The sequence below is a fragment of the Carlito syrichta genome, unplaced genomic scaffold (assembly GCF_000164805.1).
Source record: "Carlito syrichta isolate Samal-C Ts95f unplaced genomic scaffold, Tarsius_syrichta-2.0.1 Scaffold312049, whole genome shotgun sequence".
Taxonomy (NCBI): domain Eukaryota; kingdom Metazoa; phylum Chordata; class Mammalia; order Primates; family Tarsiidae; genus Carlito; species Carlito syrichta.
This window is the reverse complement of record NW_007256145.1, coordinates 258,247-278,850: the sequence shown is the minus strand read 5'-3', so window position 1 is coordinate 278,850 and position 20,604 is coordinate 258,247. Positions and strand designations below refer to the sequence as shown.

The following is a 20,604-nucleotide window of genomic DNA, read 5'->3' as shown; positions in this document are numbered from 1 at the left end:
CTTCATAATTTCACATTCAAAAGAAACAATATTCAATCAAATAAAAGGTACCCACCTGATGAAAACACTACAAATACAACCTTTATCATTAATGAAATCTCTCAAACATGTAAACAATAATGAAATTTTTATTCTTCCAAAATTCATGTATTATAGCAGCTCCTCCTTAAAAATACCTCTTTTTCTCTTTCTCATAAGTTTTATTCATAATTCTTATATAGATAATAACATTAAACAAGATAGGTTCTTTGACCACCTTCATATAATCATTGCTCCATATTTTTTAAATGTAAGGAATAAAATAAAATCATTGAATTATGAAATAGTTCATACTGACTTAAGATAAATCAGGGATATTTTCATATTAATGTAGAAATTTTATCTTCTTTATTATGAAATAGTGTAGGTTGGAATTTAAACACAAAATATTTTACGCACAGGTACATTTAATACAGATACAATATTAGCATATGGTTCAAGAGGTATCTGACAAGAGCAGAATTAAAAGCTAGCTTCAGGAAGAATGAGAACCTGGAGTAATATTTCTCCATATTATGCCTCTTTTCTTCCCATTAGATTTTATAAGGGTTCTTTCTTATTGGAGTAAGTTTCTCTACTACTCAACACATGTGGATTTACAGAAGTTGAGCAGCCTCTTCTTTCATTTCATGTATTATAGATGTAGCAACAATGAGAAACTAATCAATAGTCTTCCTATTCAAAATTTCAGAGAAGGAACGGATTGAATTAATTATGGTGAGAAATACAGAGAGCCACTAAATAAAAAAGACAATTATACGGGTTATTTTGAGTCAGTTAGGTACCCCAAAATTTAGACTCTTGACTTCTAAGATACAGTGAGGTTAATGTCTTATTTGTATTATCTTTAGAGTAGCATCTTTTAAAATATGTTTTAAAAGTCTTTTTTTAAAGTGAAGTTTTACATTAAATTAAATTTGGCTTAATGCTACTTCTGTACATATCAAACCATAACTTAACTACAAACCAATCAGAAAGTATATTTTTGTAACAAGTAGTCAAATCTTGGCCAATCATAGCAGCAGAGCTTTTAGCCAATCACAGGTTGCAAACTATTCAGACTTGTCCAAATAAGACAAATGCTGAACTATAATTAATAAGCCTATTTCTGTATTCCATTTATTTATTCTGCTTATAACTACTGCCTTCCTACAGTGCTGAGTGGAACTCTCTGGACCTTTACTGGTTTAAAGTGCTGCCCAATTCATGAATCATTTCTTTGCACAAATAAATTCTGCTAAATTTAAAAATTAGAATTAGAAGTGAGATTTGAAGTATACTCCCAGAGACCACTGGGAGGACTGAGTGAATACACAAAGTTATCTGCTAGGGCTCATTGTGCCCAGTGATCTCTTGCAGCAAGTTGGGTCATAGGTGAGTTCTCTCTCAAATTTGAGCTCCAAAGACTTGTGGTTTCAGCTTCAAACTTTGTTTGAACAATTTTTGCTTGACTGGCCAGGACTTGATTTGATTTGATAATGAATTGAACTGGATCCAGTTAAGTACAGTGTGAAAATGGCTTTGTCCAAATCTAAGGTGTATAGGAGTCTAGGAGTCAGAAATTCCACTTTCTGGGACGTTGGCTAAAATGTTGTACAAAAAATTATGGGCCTAGAACTTGTTTATTTTTGTAGAAAGGGGCTAAACTTACTAAGGAGAATCTAGAGTTATTATGTTCATAGTGGGAAATTTTTTTATATAGGTAAGATTTTATATAAATAAAATTTTTATATAGATAAAATTGTTCACTTGCAAAGTGCATTAGAAAAAATAGGATCCAAAATATTACCAAAGTAATTGTGTGCACTTTTAATGGGTATGCAGAGGCATCTAAAGGATCAGATTAATCAAATTTAATTTCTTAAAATAGTCTTTACAGAAGAATTTTTTTTTAATCTTAAGATCTATTGTTTTTACAAATATTAGTCAAAAGCTTTACCCAACTGGCAATCTAGTTGGGTAACCCAAAATCTAGTTTCACTGATCAGAATAAAAACAAAAACAAAAAACAATCAAAAAAATGGATATGAGCTGGGCTCGGTGGCTCAGCCTGTAATCCCGCGCCTTTGGAAAGCTGAGTTGAGTGGATTGCCTGAGCTCGCGGGTTCGAGACCCACCTGGGCAGTGAGACCTCATCTCTACAATAAATCAAAAAATCAGCCGGGCGTGGTAGCGCATGCCTGCAATTCCGGCTACTTGGAAGGCTGAGGCGGAAGGATCGCCAGAGCCCGGCAGGTCGAAGCTGCGGTGGCCGGGAGTGGCCACTGGACTCCAGTATGGGCGACAGAGTGAGACTCCAACTCAAAAAAAAAAATGGATCTGGATATTCTTAAATAAATTAGTGAGATTGCTTAGCTGTATTTGACATATGGTTACCTTTTAGCATGAAAGCTATATTGCCTCTGTCTATATTTATGTGTGTCTGTAAGTATAATACACAAGTGTGATATTTTTCTATCTCTTTATGATGCTGTCAAATTAAATTGTAAAAGAGCTTTATTTAACTGACTTTAAGAAAAAGTCAGTGCTTATGTAAATAAAGAATTCTTATAGAAAAATAGGAACTAACCCCAATTCTTTTAAAGTTACATTACTTAGGTAAACTTTGGTAAATAAAAAATATTCTTGGTTTGATTTAAACAGACATCTCTTCTGAGTTATCAATGTAAAATATAGATGGATGACTTTTTCTACCTTAGTTTACAGAAAATATAAGCTTATATAATATCTATGTTACAAAATTTGTCAGCAGAAAAATAACAAGATGATGGTTAGCTATTTAATGACTCATTTTTGTAAGCAATCCAAGTATAATTGTCAAAAATAAGTTATTTAAATAGATGTAAGATAAAATTTGTATGTAGAAAATGTCCTTTCTTTACCAGAAGATTTAACATTCTTATCAAGAATGGAAGATTGAGATCAGAAGCTGAAAGAAATCTGTACAAACAATTTCATTCTCAGGCCTAGCAAAAAGCATACCAAAGCAGCACACAAAAAACAACGCTAAGAGTATACAGATAAAATTTTGCCTCCTCTACAGTTTCTTTTTACAGAAACTGTAATAAGAAAGTTAAGATCACTAAGGGTTGAGAATTCTAATTAATGTATATAACTGAAATTACTAGAAATAATGAAAGAAACAACTCTATATGCAAGCATACAAGGAAAGTAAGAGGTCCTTTGGGTAAAAAAAAAGAAAAATAACTATAAGTCATAAAAATGTTTTATTTTGTTAAGGGAAAAAGTAATTGTATCCTAAATCAGAAAGGCTTTTCCAAAATGAGAAGTGGAAAAGTATAGGACAAAAACTGGATAGTTGAAAAAGTTTTAGAAGATTTGTGGAAAATGAATCTTAAGAAAGAAAATTAAGTGTGATCCAACTAGCTAAGATTAGGAAGAATTTTTTTTAATTGAACATTAATAAAAAGTACACTATACAAAATTAAAGTTAGATCTGCTCTCTTATAACTACAGGTTTTCTTAAAGTTTTTGTTTGCTTTTAATAAACTTGAAAATTGGGAACTTTTTTCTTTTAAATAATTAGCCTAAGGAAAAAAAAAATTCTGTGTTTTACCAAGATATTTTTCTGTGCTTCCTGTTTTTTTAACCGGGCTTTTGATTACTTAAGAAAATTGAGTCCTCTGTAATCAAAGGAGCTAAGATATCTCTACAATTATGACACTTTCTATATTTGATGAATTTTAATTATCACTTTGATTAAATAAATAACTATTGTTCACAGTGATCTGTGATTCCATTTTTGCAAAGTGATTTTTTTTTTTTTTTTTTTTGAGTTGGAGTCTCACTCTGTCGCCCAGGCTGGAGTGCAGTGGCCACTCCCGGCAACCGCAGCCTCAAGCTGCTGGGCTCCAGCGATCCTTCGGCCTCAGCCTTCCAAGTAGCTGGAACTACAGGCACGCGCTACCACACCTGGCTAATTTTTTTATTTATTGTAAAGATGAGGTCTCGCCAAGTTGCCCAGGTGGGTCTCGAACTCGCAGGTTCAGGCAATTCACTCACCTCAGCCTCCCAAGGCGTGGGATTACAGGCTGAGCCACCGAGCCCGGCTTGTCAAGTGATTTAAAACTTTGATATTTTTAACGAACTTCCCAAAATAAAATTCTAAATTATCTTTTTTTCTTGACCTCATATTAACATTGAGTTTTCCAAATAGGTCCTTGGAAAATCTCAAAAAAAAAAAAAAAAATCTCTCCTATTAAAAAAATACACGCTAAGCTAATCAGGCTTATTTGATTACTATATTTCATGGGATGCATTGTCAAATAATAAATGATGCTAAATCTTATTTGAGTTATATTTGCATGAATATGCTCTTACCATGTGTTTATACAATTTATAGAAATATAATAGTCCTGGTATAAGGTCATCAGTAATAATTCTAATTATTTTCTTAAAAGGTTGTATGTGACAGAATAGGTGACTTTTTTTGTCAATTTTATCATTATTGTAATGAACTCTCATCATATCATTAACCATGGTCATTTTAAGTCTTGCTATTCATAGGTGGTTAATTGTTTACTATGGTTTTTTCCTGAGCAACATAAACCTAATACGTTTGTTTTCAAGGAGATCCATGCAAAGATCTCTCACAAGTATATGTTTCTGATAACTTCAAGATAATACCAATGGACTAAATAAGAATTCCCAGTAGTCTATCGAAGAAACTGGTTCATAACACTTCTAACCCAACATCAATCAGAATAAGAATAAATTAAATGCCAAATAAAGGATTTGGCAGATTTTCATGCTAAGTCAGCCAGTACAGACATTGTTGAGATATACAATTGAAAAGAACTCAAGATTGATCTCAAATTACCTATGATCATCTATTCAATAAACAGTACTATGCATTTGAATCAGAGAAACAAAATTTGTCTTTGAGAGAATGTAAATTTCAGGTTAATGTGAACTCACGAAGCATCTGAATGACTGTCTGGTCTTTCTTGAGTCATTAATTCCTTCATTATTTTGAAAGCTCTGTATTCTATGACTTATCCTGGGAGAAATTATTTAAAAAATGTTGGTGCAGTGGCTGTTCTAAAATTGCTAAAATGGTTTGTAACCAATGTATAGGTTGTCAATTTATAATTCTGGTAAGATAATAAAATCTTTAGGCTATACATTTCTGGCACCTACTGGATCATTTGAACACTTTCAGATGGATTTTGTTCAATTGCCACCTTTAATTCATGTTTTCTCATTGTATATAAGATTACACATTCAGGACGTTTGATGCTTTAATAGGAGCTAAAAGGTTATTAGAAAATATTTCCTTATTGAGAATTCCTGAATAAGCCTTCTGTGATAGGGGTACTGTTTGCATTGAACAACTGTAAAACAGTTAAATAAGAGAATTCACACACATTAGCATTAGACAAAACAAACTGAATTAGCTGGATTGACTTGATCAAAGGTGTTATCAACTGATGGCAATGAGATTTACTCACAATGGAAAAAATAGATTGATACCTTATAAAATAGTTGCTGGTAGTCCTATGCCCTATGATAATAGAACCTCATGTATCTCTCTCTCTCTCATAAATTCAGATATGATTCAATAACGCAAGGCTTCAATGCATTTTGCCAAATCATATTTTCACCAGGTAAAAGAAACTCTTTGACACCTACTAACTGATGACAACCACACCTTTTATAACCTAGAACCCAGAGATTTGATCTTTGCAAATGACACCAAAGAAAGATTGTTCATTGTCTCCATTGGAATAAATCATATAATTTATTTTCTTCAGCAAAACTTCAAGACCTCCAATCTTGAAACCATATCTCTCAACTCAAAAAGGCCCTTCTATAATTCTGGAACCGTGCATCTGTTGGAGACGCTAACATATACTGACTAAAGAAGTTTTTCCCCAGAAGCTGATGGCATCCTAGATATGAACAGGTTTCCCAAGACTTCTCTGTCATAATGAAAGCATTATGTTTGTTTTCCTTTTATTCTCTATTTTCTATTGTCTTAATGCCTTCCTTTTTCTTACAGAAAATCCATAGGAATATAATATATGGAGGGCTTTAGGAAAAGTTTATGGTCTAGTAAGGAAACAGAGCAATACTTGGGTTTTCAGGCTAATGTCCCAAAGTCAGGAAACAATTCCACTAATGCCAATCACTCTCTGTGTTGCCAATGAGAGTCACCATGAAAACTCAAAGTGGAAAGCTACCTTTGATATTCTAGACATCACAGCTACTTGCTTTCTTACCCTCACTAGAAATAGAACCCTTCCCAATTCATAACTTAGTTGCTACCAAATATAAACAATATGGAAAACCTATTTATGTGATCCCTGAAAATGTATACTGTGCTCTGACTGCAGACTTGGGGACGACCTATATGGGTACAAGAATTGCTTGTATGATGTCATGAGATTAAATATAGCAGGGTTCCTTTCTACTAAATGTGGTTATGCATCTTTACAAAATGCTATTAGGAGAAAAGTAAGTTTTCCACTGGACCTTGTTCAGGAGCTATGCAGATTTATGGATGAACAAATTTAGCCGACTTCTGCTCAAGCACCACTAGGTGGCCCTCTTTTCCAGCCTCGAGACAACAACATTGAGTCTGCGGAGAATCTCCGTTTTCTGTTCTGCCTCATCACTGGTTGAGACCTTGCTATTTGGCCTGGCTCATTCCTGCCTTCTGAATAGCTTTTCTGAATGTTCTCATAATACTGTCCATAATTACGGGCCAAAACAGTCAATAACCAGAATTCGTACCAATCTCTAAATAGATGAGGTTTAGTTAGTTTCCACTGACAAAAGGTTTCAAGGGGTAACTCGGGGATCGCTCTTGGCAGTAGTGGGGTGCCGGATTTACACCATTTGAAACTGATCTGAAAATTGAGGAAAATTGATTTTGTAGCGAAACAGAACTCCCAGTGTTTCGGACGGTAGAAGTCACTCTTGGAAAGGTGAATAAAAACATTTGTGTTCAATAAAAACACATAATGGAATATCATATAGCTTTAGATCTCTTTGCACATACTCGACGTTGTGTATGGTGCAGAACAAAAATAAAGATTACACATATTTCCGCTGATATTACGACCATAGAAAGCTTATTTTAATTAATTAATTAATTAATTTGAGTTGGAGTGTCACTCCGTTGCCCCGGTTGGAGTGCAGTAGCACGTTCATGGCTATCCCAGCATTGGCCTGCTGGGCTCCGGGGATCCTTCCACCTCAGCCTTCCAAGTAGCTGGAACTACAGGCGTATACTACCAAGAGAAAGATTAATTTTAAAAGTAGCTGCTGGCTGTGATGGCACGCACCTTTAATCTTCACTACTGGAGAGGCTGAGGCAGGAGGATCCCTGAGTCCAGAAGTTTTGAGTCTAGCCTAGGCAACACAGCAAAACACCATCTCTTTAAAAATACAATAAAAGAAATTAAAACGTGGCTGATGCTGATGTTTCTCTAAACATTGCCACTAAACGCATTTTTAGAATTTCTCAGGTGAAAGAAACACATGATGTATTTATGGGAGAGGTTAATGTTTGGTTTGTAGGCATCCTGAATGTAGATGTTTGTAGGCATCTAATATTTGTATTTTTTAAAGTAATTCTCCAAGTTACTATGACTTGCATTACCAGCCTTTCTACAAAAATGAATATTTCTTTAAGTCAGGTCATTTTACAGTATGTTTCTTAATTGCCAAACAAAAGTTATGACCAATTAGATCTGAATACTGTTGAACTATTTTTATTGTGTGAACATTGAATTTTTAAAATTTTGATTAGTTTGGTTTGTGGAGACTCCTGTTATAGAGTATACTTTAGTTTCTTGGTAATTATCTTCCTAATAGACATCATGATAGTCTCCTTAGTGTGTTGTATCTACTCAAGAATATTAAATGTTTGTATGCAGCCATCTTTGTATATTGAATGATCTCATTATGGTTAGAATAACAAAAACATATATAAGTCATAAAGATTCATCCAACTAATTTAACTTTGTGATTGTGAATTACATACTGAGACCAAATAAATCTATTATGATGATAGAAAATGTTGTCAGTGCCCAAAGTTTTGGTCAATCTTTCAAAATTGAGAGGTTGATCAAAAGGGAGGAATTGTCAAATTAAATTAAATTTAGCCTAAAGTTGCCTCTGAACATGGAAAAACATAATGTAATTTAATATGAGAGTATCAATCCTAAATTGAGAGTATATTCTTTTAACTAGTAATCGAAACTTGGTCAGTCATAGCAGCAAAAATTTCAGGAAATCACAGCCTAAAAATTGCTAAGCCATATTCAAATAAGGCAAACTTTGAGGTTTAACCTATCTGGCTATTTCTGCATGTCATTTCTTTGTTCTATCTAGAAATTCTGTTTGTCTAAGTTTCTGAGTGGCGCTCTCTGTACCTTTACTGATTCAGGGCATTGCCTGATTCATGAATCATTTCTTTGCTCAAATAAAGTCTGCTAAATTTAATTTGTTTATTTTTTTTTTAACCAAATAAACCTATCCTAAGATAGCAGTTTGGGGAAAGGGGAGAAATCAAGAGAAATAGTAATGATTATATGTGGCAAAATAATGTCTTCACTAACCTTAATCTCTTTGGCCCTGTCTGGGGGCAAGAAAGTGCTAGCACACACACACACACACACACACACACAGAGAGAGAGAGAGAGAGAGAGAGAGAGAGAGAGAGAGAGAGAGAGAAAGAGAGAGAGCAACAGCCTCAGTGCCAAGCTATGACACTGGCTCATAACAACTGCCAGGAGAAGACCTTCTCTACTTTATAACCCATGATATATTTTATTAAATAATGCCAGTAGGCTGCAATAAGAACTAACCTTAGCAATGGGGAAAATGACAGGTTTGTACAGTGCACTAGATGTATGTGGTCTTTCTGAAATAATAACTTCTGTTTCCCAGAACTCAAATCCTTTTCATGATGAATTCATCCCTATTCTTTACTCAAGCTTATCTCAGAAGTCCTGCCAATTAGACCTTCTCTTGTGTGGGGCAACCAGTATAAATGACAGAAGCATGTTGATGGATGCTAGACTAAGTGTAAAGCAGTTTTAATTTAAATTTCATTTATAAAATAAATGCAATTATTTAGTAAATCTTTCAACAATAGTAAGATGATCATTTTTTTTCAGATTCTAAAATCAGCATACATTTTGCAAACAAGAGCATATTAAAAATGTATTGTGGTATTTATCTTCCTTAATATTTCATAAAATAGTGAGACATCTTAAAATCTAAAGTACTATAGAATTAAGGAAATGTTACTTCTGACAAAAGTCTTTGTTCCTATTGTGTCCTTTCTCCTTGGTCTCATTTCTTATTTCATTTTTATTTGTCCTTCAAAACTAATCTTAAATTTTTTCCCAAACATCTCAAAAATCTATACAAAATGCATGAATAAATTAATCTAATTAGATTGAGTACATAATATTTAAGTGTAAGGTGTGCTGGAGAAAATCTAGAAAAAAAAAGTTGGAGAACTAAATTTAGTCTAGAGGTTAAGATGCACCAATTGTGCAAACTTGGATGAGTCCAAAGTGCTGAGTCCCATTACCTTATAGAAGCTGGCTAGTCCAACATCTCATTTTTTAATTGCAAGAAAACTTAAGTGGTTCACCAAAATTGTCTAGCTACTTTGTGACAGAGAGCAGAACCTTAGATCAGAGACTGGGCACTTTTTTTGTTAAAGGACAGAAATATTTTTGGCACTATAGATCACATAGTCTTTGCTGTATCTCCCAACTTGGCCATGATAGAGTGAAAGTATTCACAGACTATCTGTAAATGAATAAGCATGGTTCTAGGTCAACAGTATTTTCTTTACAAAAATGAAGTGGCCCATTGAATTTGGATCATGAGTGTACTTTGCCAAACCTTGCATTTGAGCATAAGACAGAGAGCCTGCATCCTCCCTGATATAAAGATAACATGTTCTGCAGTTGATAGTAATGAGGACTGGGAATATACTAACTAAAAGACAAGAAGGGCGTAAGATAAGATAAAAGAATGTGGCCTGTGTGGTCCTGTGCTGGCTTCTTTGGTGGTTGCTGTAAAATACAGTTTCCAGAGTAGGTAGTTTCCTTTTTCTGATTAAAGTTCTATATGTAAACTCACATCTTATTGTATATATCAAAAATTAAGAGGTAAATTGTAATTTAATACCTTGAATATTGAAACTTTAAAAAATGAAATGAAAACTTAAAACAATGAATAGAGTATTATACAATTTCTTAAAACTAAATTTTATTCTGCAGAATTTCAAAGAGCAGAAAGTCAGACAAAAGAAGGAAATCAGGGAAAAACTGCTTTGAAGATGAGTAGATTTGTTTCATATGGAAACTAAGATCAACTCTTATTTATAGAGTCTACCTTTCACCCATCAACTTCCTCCAAGTGTAGTTCCTCTTCTTTCTTTCTTATTGTCAATTGTTGATACTTGAAAGGGATAAAATTCAGTTATTCTAACTAAATAACAAGCTGTCGCAGTAATGGATTCAAGAGAGGTTCCATTGTCTTTGAAAATAGAAATGTAACAACACTTATTAACATTTTCCCCTATAATCTGATTCTAGAAACTGGCTCCTAGACCTTGACACACTTGAGATGCAAAATGATAGAATAATGGTAATCCAGTGAAGACTCTCGTAGATGAAATTTTCATGTATAAGTGAATAATAAAAACAAGAACACAGTATAAGAAATAATCTTGAAGAATGTGAGGTACCTGAGCACCACACTGAGAAGCGGCTGTCTCACAGCAAAATGAATACAGATTCCCCCTTGCTAGACTGGTGTTGACATTCTATGTTTTAGTTGTGTCAAAGACAATCTACAAGGGAGGCTGTCTACCTGCAGAAGGTCATGGAGTTAAACTGCCCGCCATGCTGACTCGGCACAGTGGCATTCATCACAGCACACAGGTTTCTTCTATGGCAAACAGAACCTCCTCAGGCGTGAGAAGAAACCTGGTGTTTTCTGCTACCTGCGGGCTTCTGTCTTTTGAGCCAGGAAGGACATCTGTAAAAGTTGGCTGCCTGCATGGCAGACCATGCAAAATGCCAAGGAGAGTGATTTATGTCCCATTCTCTGAGACTAAACAGGAAATACACCCAGATTTTAGCAATGAAAGGTCAGGACAGTGAAACATTTTCTTTACAATTTTTCCCCAAAAACTTAGGATAAAAGATACACACTTATTTTCACAATTTACAAATTTCCACTTCATGTGTCACTTGTATCCCTAAGTCCTAAATTGTGATCGTTATTTAAATGTAATATCACTTTTTAAAAGTATGAATCTCAGAGCTTAAATTTATTTCTCAAGGTTAAAAGATGGAGTATACTTCTTTAACCTATCCCTATTTTGTCAAGTAAAATTGTTAATTACATAAAGCCTATTTTAATCTAGTGAGTAGAATACAGTCAGTACACACATCTCAAATAACCACCGGACTTAAGAATCATAGTTTTAAGTTGGAAAGAGACGTAAAGATCATTTCAAACTCCTTCTTTTTTATTAGAAATGTGTGAACTTGTCCCCGAGACGTTAGACCAATTGCTAAAATTTCTTATGGAGAAAATAAAAAGCAAATAATAGAAACAATAGATTTTTTTTCCTATATTTATTCTAGTTTTCATAATACTTAACATAGAAGTTTGAATTATAAAGTCAATGGCTAACAGCAGCTCATTTTTATCCAATTTTAATTTGAAAAGGATAGTTTCCACGTGTTCTGGAATTATTTCTTGACATATACTCTCAATAACACTGTGCAAAGCCCCATGAAAGGAAGTTAGGATGATCCGGGCACAGATTTCGTCTTTTTTTTTTTTTGAGTTGGAGTCTCACTCTGGCGCCCAGACTGGAGTACAGTGGCCGCTCCCGGCCACTGCAGCCTCGACCCGCTAGGCTCGGTGATCCTTCCGCCTCAGCCTTCCAAGTAACCGGAATTACAGGCATGCGCTACCACACCCGGCTGATTTTTTGATTTATTGTAGACATGAGGTCTCGCTGCCCAGGAAAAAAGGAATTTCTGGAGAGTTTGGTAATTTTCTCAAAAGTCATCCATCAAATTTAGTCATTTGAATAATTTATGTGTTTATTATTATTCTACTTTCGTGATTTCTGAACACATTTACAAGAGAAAAGAATACAAAGAGATTCTGCCATTGTGGCTTACAGTCTAATGGACGAGAGAAGACAGGTACAATCACACAAATGAATGCATTTTAATTCAAAAGTGGATGATCTCTAACTAGAAGAGCAAAAAAGAAAAGTAAACAAAATATCTAAATGTACTAACTGCTTCAAGTAGACACACAGAAAATATTTTGCCTTGAATGGGTAGGAAAAAAATTGCTATGATTTGTCCCAACTCAAACAATGGAATGTTCAGAACCTAATTTAACTTTATGTAAGTTTAGGCATTTATCCATTCACAATTGTTAAGTAAAAATAGAAGTTATTTGCATCATTTTTTATTATTAAACTTGCTATATGTTTTATTACTTCAGTTAACAAAATGTATCTAACATACAAGTGCTCTTAAACAGTTCTTTTTTCTTTTCCAGAAAAAAAAATGCAAAGGAAGCAAATATGTTGAAATAAAAGTAGCAAAAAAATACCTCACATATATTTGATTATTTCAAACTAATTTATCTTACTTGGCAATGACTTTTTTTTTTAAATTTCAGCACCAGAACTATAAAACAAATAAATAAACCTGCCAGATTCTTTCAAACTATCCTGTAAGCACAACACTTTTAAAGCTGTTAGATTATTTCTTATTGTGAATGCAGAAAGCCTAATATTTTTCACTGAAAAACTACACTAAATATTTTAAAAATAGGTGCAAATTTACAAGAAAATAATGAATATTATGTTGTTATAAAGGAATAAATAATTTTGTATATATTGATGGGAATAGTAAATTTTTTCTTCTTAGACTCCACTGTTCTTGTATTTAGGCCAAAAGGAATTTGCTATCAGTAAGACTTTAGCAAGTTCTAATATGTATTTTAGGATTTGCTACACTAGTTTTTCTTGTTATTCCTCTTACTTTCTTATGACTCACATAACATTTACCCAAATTAAAGTTGTACCTCTGAACTGAAAACATTTTCATCTTTAATAACAACAGTAAGACTAAGAATGGCCATAGAGCTTTCTGCTCTATGGCAAGAAAAGGGTATTTGCCTTCGTAACCTTTGACGACCATGACTCCGTGGATAAAATTGTCATTCAGAAATACCATATTGTGAATGGCCACAACTGTGAAGTAAGGAAAGCCCTGTCAAAGCAAGAGATGGCTAGTGCTTCATCCAGCCAAAGAGGTCGAAGTGGTTCTGGAAACTTCGGCGGTGGTCGTGGTGGTGGTTTCGGTGGGAATGACAACTTTGGTCTGGGAGGAAACTTCAGTGGTCGAGGTGGCTTTGGAGGCAGTCGTGGTGGTGGTGGATATGGTGGCAGTGGGGATGGCTATAATGGATTTGGTAATGATGGAAGCAATTTTGGAGGTGGTGGAAGTTACAATGATTTTTGGCAATTACAACAATCAGTCTTCAAATTTTGGACCCATGAAGGGGGAAAACTTTGGAGGCAGAAGCTCTGGCCCCTATGGTGGTGGAGGCCAATACTTTGCCAAACCACGAAACCAAGGTGGCTATGGTGGTTCCAGTAGCAGCCGTAGCTATGGCAGTGGCAGAAGATTTTAATTACTGCCAGGAAACAAAGCTTAGCAGGAGAGGAGAGCCAGAGAAGTGACAGGGAAGCTACAGGTTACAACAGATTTGTGAACTCAGCCAAGCACAGTGGTGGCAGGGCCTAGCTGCTACAAGACATGTTTAGACAATACTCATGTGTATGGGCAAAACACTCGAGGACTGTGTTTGTGACTAATTGTATAACAGGTTATTTTAGTTTCTGTTCTGTGGAAAGTGTAAAGCATTCCAACAAAGGGTTTTAAATGTAGATTTTTTTTTGCACCCATGCTGTTGATTGCTAAATGTAATAGTCTGATCATGACGCTGAATAAATGTGTCTTTAAAAAAAAAAAAAAGAAAAGAATGGCCATAGATATCTGGCAGAACTCTAGGCTAAAAATTAGAAAGGAATAATTATAAGTGGAGAAAAATGCATAAATACAACAGATAAGCGAAGATAAAAGTATTAGAATATCCTTATTAAATTATACATCTTATAATAGAAAAAAAGATGATCTGGTGAAAGTAAAAGTGGCAGACAGAGAAAGAGAAAATCTATGACTCAACTTCCCAAATCTCTTTAAGATTTTTCCAAACTGGAAAAGTAAGTTTTAAAAATTACTATTAAATTGGAATTATTAGGAAATTTAAAGTAACTATAATAAATATATGAAGTATACTAATGGAATAAATGGGTATCATGCAATAGCAAATAATTTAAGAAGAAAGATGGAAAATCTAAGAATGACTAATAAGAAAATTCTAGAAATCAAAATAATTATAATAGAAATGAAGAAACCTCAATGGGTCCATCCATAGATTGTACATGACTGGGGAAAGAATCAGTGAGATGAAGACAGATTGATAGAAACTTCTCAATCTGAAATACAAATAGGAAAAAAAATTAAACAGATCTTCAAAAAAATGTCAAATAATATCCAAAGTTGTAATATACATACAATTATAAAAAAGGTAAAAAGTTAAACAAAATAAATACTTAAAATTATAATAACTGAAAATTTCCCAAATTAATCACAAACACTAAGTAACTAGTAGTGGAAGCTCAAGGAAAATCAAGAAGTACAAACAAATAAACCAAACAATAACAAACAAAACCACAAGCAAGACAACAAAAAAACCCCCAAACCCAAGTCTTAGCTTTCAATATTCAAACTATAGAAAACTGAAACAAGATGGAAATCTTGAAAGAGGCCAAATGGGGAGAGTAGAAATCTTATCTATAGAGTTTTAAGAACAGAATTATGTTACATTTCTTGTCAGAAATTTTGTGGACAAACAGTTATATCAACCTAGAATTCTATATTGATGTTATTTTTCAAAATTGAAAGAGAAATAAAGACTTTCTCAGGCAAATAAACAAGATTCATTTCCAGAAGACTACCCTGAAAGACATATTAAAGGATTAATGGAAGTTTCTTATGGAGAAGAAAATGAGATAGGTCAGAAACTCAGATCTATAAAAATAAAAACAAGAAACGTAGAAGGCATTACTGTATTTTACAATTAAAGAGGGTCGTTCTCATATTAAATATTCTGATCACAATATTAAAAAATCAAAGAAATAAAAATAAAGGTAAAATATTATTTTATCGTTAATTATAGAACTACCACTTAAAATAATAATGCTAACAATATATTGGGTAATATAGCTTACAGGTCCGTGAAATGAATGACAGCAATGGGAAGGAGAAATTGGGAATACTCTTGTTCTGAGTTTCTGCACTACATGAAGCAGTACAGTGTCAACTGAAAGTGGCATCAGAATAGTAGGAAATATATCCTGCACATGCCAGGGTACCTATATCTTTTCAATAAAATACAGTTAGTATGCTAATGAAGGAGATAAAGTGGAATCATATAAAATGCTTATTTGAAGACAGAGAAGCCAACAAAAAAAGAGAAGACAAAAACAACTAACAAACACAGAGGATAGAAAACAGTAACAGAAATGGGAGATATTAATCCAATGATATTAATAATCGTGTTAAATGAGAATGGTCTGAAGACAGTTCCTATTATTGTAGATAAAACATGCACACACAAACACGTAAAAAGGGCCCAGCTGTATAATTTTAACCAAAAATAAGCACGCAAATAAACAAAGCAAAACAAAAAGTATATAATGACTTGGATACTTGATGTGTAAAGGAATGAAGAAAGAAATACCCTAAAAGAAGGCTACAGTAGTTACATTAATGTAAGACAAAAAAGTCTTCAGAACAAAAGCAACAAAAATTATCATGGATACAGAAGGAAATTGTGTGATGATAAGGGGGTCAATTCTCCAATGATATAGCAATCCTTAGCATATACATGTGTAACAACAGAGCATCAGAGCACATAAGACAGAAACTATTAGAACAGTAAGAAGAATAGATTGATCCATTATTACAGTTGAAAACTTCAACACTATTTTACCAGTATCTGATGAACCAAGTTGTCTAAAATAATTAACAATATAATTAACCTGTATAACACCATCTCTTGACTATATCCAACTGACATTTATAGAATATATCATTTCACAACAACAAAAACACATTCTTCTAAAGCTCGTTTGGAACATTCAGCAAGATAGACCACATGCTTGGCCATAAAATATACTTTCCCAAATTTAAAATAATAAAAGCCATGCTTAGTACATTATAATAAATGAGAAGTCAGAAACATAAAGATTTTGAAATATTTAAATATTTAAAAACATACTTTATATAACACATAGGCCAAATAAACAGTCTCAAGAAAAATTTAAAAATATTTTTAGCTACCGACATGAAGAATACACTTACCAAAGTTTGTGGGAAGCAACAAAAGCTGTGTTTAGAGGAAATTTTATAGCATTGAAAGCACATATTAGAAAAGAAGATAGATCTTAAATCAACAATCAAAGCTTCAGCTTTAGGAAACTAAAGAAAAAGGAGAAAGGTAAGCCAAAACAAGAAGAAAATAGATAGTAAAAATTAGAGCAAAAAGTCAATGAAACTGCAAATAGAATCAGTAAAGAAAATAAATGTAATAAAATCTGGTTATTGGAAAAGAACAATAAAACTAATAAAGCTCTTGCCAAGATAACCAAGCTTAATATATATAACTCAATTACTTTCTTAGATACCAGTATTGAATAATTGACATTTTAAAAAAGAAATATTTAGGTATATGTCTAACAATACGTATAGGACCTACATGAGGAAACTGCTAAACTCTAAAGAATTTTTTTAAAAACTCAAAATATGGAGAGATAGTCCATGCTCTTGGTGATAAAGTTTTAATATTAAGAGGTCATTTCTTCCCAACATAATCTATAGAATCAATGTAACTCCAATCAAAGTTTTAGCAAGTTTTTTTGTGTATAACAATAAATAGATATATAGGTTTATATAGAAATTTGTTATAAACTAAACTATGTTCCTTCAACATTTATATGGTATAACTTTAGCCCCTAATGTGACTGTATTTGGAAACAGGGCCTTTAAAGAGGTAATTAAACTTAAAGGAGGTCATAAAATAGGGGGCCTAATTCATTAAGACTGGTGTTCTCATAAGACAAGACACAAGGTTTTGCAAGCACAGAAAATAAAATGGATATAGCAGGAAGATGTTCATCTGTAAACCAGTAAAAGAGGTCTCAGGAGAAACCAAACCTGCTAAAACCTTGATATTGGATTTCCAACTCTCAGAACTATGAGAAAATAAATTTCTGTTGGTTAAGCAACACAGTCCATGGTATTTTCTTATGGCAACCCTAGCAAACTAATACAGAATTCAAGAATTCAGAACCAATACAATATTGAAGAACAGTTGAAGCGCTGATCCAACCAAACCTCAGTACTTGCCAGAAAAGCCACCGTAAGCAAGTCAATGTGGTATTGGTGATAGAATAGACAATTAGATCAATAGAGCAAAATAGAAGGTCCAAAAGTAAGCCAACACAATAGAGTTGCCTTATAAAGACAATTCAATAATATAAAGCATTGACTTTTCAGCAAATAGTGCTAGAACAATTGAGCATAGACATACTAAAAAAAAAGGGATAGGGATATAGATATAGAACTTTCAGCCTTCACAAAAATCAATCCCAACTAGTTCATGGGCCTAAATGTAAACTATAACACAATAAGAATCATAGAAGATAAATAGAAAAAAATTGAAATGACCTTGTGTTTGCTGATGAGTTTTTAGATATTTTATTAAAAGGCATAATTCATTTTAAAAAATTGAGAAATTGACTTTTGTTAAAACTAAAATCTTCTGCTCACAAAGACCCTTAATAAAATATAAAAATAAAAATAGACATAGATTGGGAAAAAAATGTAAAAATGTTTGCAAAACACCTATCTAATAAAGGACTTATTAACAACGTATCCTAAAAACTGTTAAAACTCTACAATAAAAGACCACACAACCTAATTAATAAATGATAAAATAATCTCAACAGAGATCTCACTAACGAAGATATATACATGATGCATAAGCATATAAAAAGATGTTCAAAATTGTTTTTCATCAAGTTAAAACAAGGTGATACCACAGTCCACTTATTAGAATGTCTAAAACCCTAATTACTTAAAATGCCAAATGCTACCAAGGATTCAGAGAAATATGAACTCTCATTTATTGCTAATGATAATGCAAAAACTTAATTTAATAAGTGGCAATGGCACTTTGGAAGAGATTTTCAGTTTCTTACAAAGGGAAAGGCCATTAATAACTGACTGAATAAAGAAAATATGATACGGATACACCAAGAAATACTACACAGCCATAAAAAACAATAAAATTATGTCCTTTTCAGCAATGTGAATGGAGCCTGAGAACATCTTCTTAAGTGAACTATCCAAGAAACAGAAAACCAAACACCACATGTTCTCATTTTACATGTGAGAAATAAGTGGATGTAAAGACGAAAAAAACAGTCTGGGAACACTAAAAATGGGGAGACAGAGAGGGAGGCAAGGGTTCAGAAACTACTTATTGGGTACAATATTCCCTATTTGGGAAATTGGGACACCTTAAAACCAGTCTCTACCAGTACACAATATGCTCACGTAGCAAACATGCACTTGTGTGCCCTGAATCTAAAATGAAATTTAAAAATATGTATAAAAAGAATGCTAAAGACCGAAAGAAGGCAAAGACTAACAGCTATAAAAACTACACATAGGCACTATACTCTGCTTGATAACATTGTTTCCCAGGGGGTAGGGGGTAGAAGTTCCAATGCCGCAGTATATTTATATTGTATTTCAATAATGAAATACATTGTATGTGGTGGCAAGTAGTGTTTTCATTTTGGCGTGGATGGTTTTAGGCAAATAGAAGGTGCGAATGATGTGTTTAGTAATGGAATAACAACTATATGAATTCATGTTTAGCTTAATATAGAGACTGATGTATGGAGAGAGAGATAGACACACCAGTGTATATTTGTTCAAATTTGTATATGCATATAAACATGAGTAGCATAGACACATAGATTCACTTGCTGTGTCAGATGAGAAACACATTCTACTAGCAATATATATTCCTAACACTCAAATCTTGGCTTTCTCAAGTTTTAGGTAATTAAATACAACTTGAAAATTTGTTTAATGAGGAAAAACAAAACAAACAACTATTAACAATGAGTCTACAGAACGGAAGAAACAATTTAAATAGAATATCCCCAAATACTAACATACACATGTTTGGAATACAAATTCAATGTGGATAATTAAGTCAGAAGACCAAATGAAGGGATAATCATTGCTGAGAGACAGATCTGAAAAAATCATCTAATTGTGCCTATCTCTTCTGAAGTCCACGTTCAGTGACTTCACATTGGTAGCTATGACTGGGTATCAATAACTATTTTCACCACAAAAATTAGCCAACACTAAGCATCAAGGCTTATTTTTCAGAGATCTGCTTTACAAGTATATATTGACTTAAACATCACAGTTGATTGATTGCAAAAAGCAAATGTGAAAATTCAGTTTTCTTCCATTAAACCAGATAGGAAATAGAATTTCCAATGTTAAAATATTGTCATATTTTGGAATATTGCTCATGTGTTGCTTTGTATTGAAAGATTTAGTTATCCTTTGTATGTAAATTTAAAAATATATTTATGTTAACATTCAATAATTTCATTACTATTATTCTTAAAAGAATAATTATTTTTGTATTTTCTCAGTTTTAATTTTGTTGAATATTAATAAATATAATACACATTTTAAAAGTCTTTGGGGCACTCATTAATACTAAAAAAAGAAAAGAGCTGGAGATCACATAGTTTGAGAACCATTGGACTAGGGCACATAACAGAAAGGTTTCATTTGGATAGGCAAAGAGTATGAATACCTCTACTGATTTCCTTTCTTTTTTTTTTTTTTTTGAGTTGGAGTCTCACTCTGTCGCCCAGACTGGAGTTCAGGGGCCGCTCCCTGCCACCGCAGCCTCCACCCACCGGGCTCTGGCGATCCTTCTGCTCAGCCTTCTGAGTAGCTGGAACTACAGGCGCGCGCTACCACGCCCGGCAATTTTCTGATTTATTGTAGAGATGAGGTCTCACCAAGTTGCCCAGGCAGGTCTCGAACCCATGGGCTCAGGCAGTTCACTCACCTCAGCCTCCCAAAGTGCGGGATTACAGGCTGAGACACGGAACCCGGCTTGATTTCTTTTCACATAATACACAAGCTTACACACACACTTCCTTAAACTCATGCCACAGAAAAGTGTTATTTTCATTTTTGATTATATCAATATTTAATGTTTATATTTTTGAGTATTTTAAGTTGTGTTTTTTTCTTTTTTTTTTTTTTGAGCTGGAGTCTCACTCTGTCGCCC

At 33.4% G+C, this 20,604-nt stretch overlaps 1 pseudogene across 1 annotated transcript; it reads left to right on the top strand.

The window, feature by feature from the left end:
* The first annotated feature begins 12,056 nt into the window (after window positions 1–12,056).
* On the top strand, window positions 12,057–14,100 carry LOC103271969 (annotated as a pseudogene). Its single transcript, XR_002482617.1, has 2 exons — window positions 12,057–12,101; window positions 13,218–14,100. The product of XR_002482617.1 is annotated as a heterogeneous nuclear ribonucleoprotein A1-like (transcript).
* Window positions 14,101–20,604: the final 6,504 nt, after the last annotated feature.